Source organism: Diabrotica virgifera, chromosome 9 (assembly GCF_917563875.1).
Source record: "Diabrotica virgifera virgifera chromosome 9, PGI_DIABVI_V3a".
Taxonomy (NCBI): domain Eukaryota; kingdom Metazoa; phylum Arthropoda; class Insecta; order Coleoptera; family Chrysomelidae; genus Diabrotica; species Diabrotica virgifera.
In genome coordinates this window covers 173141218-173144392 of record NC_065451.1, presented here as the reverse complement: position 1 = coordinate 173144392, position 3175 = coordinate 173141218, and the positions used below count along the sequence as shown (strand labels likewise).

At 30.0% G+C, this 3175-nt stretch overlaps 1 long non-coding RNA gene across 1 annotated transcript; it reads left to right on the top strand.

Moving 5' to 3' along the window:
- Positions 1–304: 304 nt before the first annotated feature.
- Positions 305–1172, top strand: LOC126891926 (uncharacterized). The gene is made up of 2 exons (XR_007700622.1): positions 305–575; positions 765–1172. It is a non-coding gene; the product is annotated as an uncharacterized LOC126891926 (long non-coding RNA).
- Positions 1173–3175: the final 2003 nt, after the last annotated feature.

The following is a 3175-nucleotide window of genomic DNA, read 5'->3' as shown; positions in this document are numbered from 1 at the left end:
AAATATTGATATTTTAGTTATTAATCTTGGTTTTGAGACTATTTTATACGTTTATACTTGTTTATTGTATTCATTTTTAAACAGCCATATTATTTCCAGCAAAAGTTATGGAACGTTTACAGATACAGTCGAACCCGCTTATTGGAATAGCCTTCGTGCCAAGCAAAAGTATTCCTATTACCGGGATATTCTAATAACCGATCATTGGTGGCTAGTAAAATAGTTTCGGAACCTCAAATTTCTATTCCTTAAACCGGGATATTCCTTTAAGAGGTATTCTAATAAGCGGGTTCGACTGTACATAGTAATATTTATAAAAAAAAAACAAATTACTTTCTGCTTGCTTCCTATATTTTGTAAATTTTTAAAGCTTCCTCCCAGACTCATTTGAGTATAAGGTGGTTAATTTTTCCGAAATAAATGGAAGGGATGGCGCATTTAATGCAGTGATTTGAGCTAATATAACAACACAAGAAGATGCTCAAAATTGTCAAAAAGAATATGAAAATGTTAATAAAGTAAATTTTAGAGTTCTAAGAACTTATCCAAATGATTCTATGAAGCTTGTTTTCAAGGTAAATATTGATGTTAATATATTCACTTTCTAACTTTATGGGTTTTATATTTTGTAGGGATGAATGATTAACATTGGAGAGAATTTTTAAGTATTTTGCTAAGCAACAAATTTTGTGTTCATTTTGATTTAAAGTTCAAAACATATATTCATATATTGTAAGATATTAAATAGATTTTTTTTATTACAGAAAGACTATCGATGCCATCGCAATACTCAGGCTAATTTGCCTTCATCAAAGACAAAAAATCCGTCATCTAAACATGTTAACTGTCAGGCATTCTTAAGAATTACAGTGAAACAATCAAGTATGAAAAGGTAAAGTCTATTTGCTAATCTGAGACACAACTACTGTCTAGTGACGTTGGTAATTTTTTTTGAGAAGTTGGTTGCTAGACGTAACTGGAAAAGACTACACAACCAAACATAACTACTCATAGCCAATATTATTATTAACAGTAAACAGGCATAAATAACATAACATACACCAATCAATAATTATTTATTTACACCTTTATAATGTATTGATAACAGATGAGAGAAGCATTTATTGTACAAAATAAAAATATTTTATAGAAATAAATTCCACAAAATTTTATGAGTTTAGTATACACTCCCAATATTTCCAACAATTATTTTTTTTTAGTGAAAGATTAAGTTGATTTGAGCAGTTAATATCTATTGTTGGGTAGGAATTTTTGTGTTGTAAAGACAACACTTATATATTACGATTATAGATATTAAAGCTGCTTTTGATTGTATAAATAGAGAAATAATATGGTCAGTAATGGAAGACCTGGAAAGCCCACAAAAGATAATAAGCCTGGCAAAAAGTACATATAAAAGTATATAGAAATGTACTGGCTAAAGTACAAATAAACGGAAACTGATCGCCAATAATAAACCTAAGAAGAGGAATAAAACAAGGGGACAGTTTCATTCATATTAGTAATGGATCGAGTAATGAAGAGTGCTAAAAGAAGGTCAAGGCAAACAGTCAACAATAGGGTATAGGAATTTAGTACCAGTGAAAATGGAAGGATTACTATATGCAGATGACCTAGAAATAATAGCAGACGATAAAGAAAAAATGCAAAAATTAATGAATATATGGGTGGAAGAAATAGAAAATTTGAAAATTGAGGTAAATGTAAAGAAAACGAAGACCATGATAGTAACCCAAAAGAAAAGGGAAGAAATAAACCAAACGTTCTTTAGTCGCAAAAATGAAATAATGGAAACAATCTCGACGTTTGAATACCTGGGAGTAATAATATCAGAGGATGGAAAGGTAGACAAAGAAATCTCATACAGGGCGAAAAAAGCAAATAAGATCTACTATGCACTAAATAAAACAATATTTGGAAAGGAAGAAATAGAGAAAGAAATAAAACTAAAGGTATACAATGCAATATACGTATCAACTTTAAAATTATGCAAGTGAAACATGGGTAAACAATGCAAAAATAGACAGTACAATAAGCGCAGCGGAGATGAAGCAGTTGAGAAAAATAGGAAAAACAAAATTGGACAGAATAAGAAATGAGGATATTAGACAAAGGCTAAAACAGCAATCGATAATAACAAAGATCCAAAAAAGAAATTAAATTGGTATGGACACATTAACCGAATGAAGGGAAGACTACCAAAGCAGGTGATGGAATCAAAAAGGTATGGTAAAAGAAGGAAAGGGAGGCCAAGAAAAAGGTGGATCGATCAGATTATAGAAATTGGGCAGGAAAAACACATATACAAATGAAAGAGTTAGCAAAGGACCGCAAGAAATGGAAGAGATGGATAGAGGATGAAAAGCTCTGACACCCCTGAGGGGCATAAGGAGTTTCGAGAAAGAATTTGTCACTCAGATAGGTTCTTCTAAACTGTGGTGGTAATTCAATGGCTTCTTCAAATAACGCTTCAACAGGAGTGGATCTCATGGCACCTAGACAAACAATCAATTGAATTCAGTAATTGATATTTACATTTATTTTCTTTAATAAATTGGTGCTAGCAGATGCATATAAGATGGTGGCATAGTCTATGATCGACCTTATGTATGATCTAAAGAACAGCTCACTAATAAACAATTTAAAAAACGTTCTATTTGTTTTTTTTTTCTCTATACCTACCATTAATTCCATCATAAAAGTTAGTATGACTATTTTATGGCAATTCATTTAATTAAATTAAATATGTATTGCAGTTTAGGTAGGGGAATGGCCACTCTCGTATTAAAATTTCCTTCTGAAGTTCTTACAACCCTTAAACTTTTATATGTTAATACTTTGTTACAGTCTCGGAGCCAATTTAGTACATCAGATCAAATAAGTCTGAAAGTTAATCATACATTTTTAAGACACAAATAAATATAATATTATCTCTTATAAGTATAAATTATACTATTTAATTTTCTTATAACATTACTACCCCCTAGTTATATAATTTTTGCTGAATGTAGATCGGAGAAAACTATAAGTACTTAATAAAAAACAGCATACAAAGTACGTAAATACTCTGAAAAATATTAACTTTACATTTATAAATTAATATATTCATTTGTATTATAATATTTATTGTAGAAGAACTATAACTTTACAAATT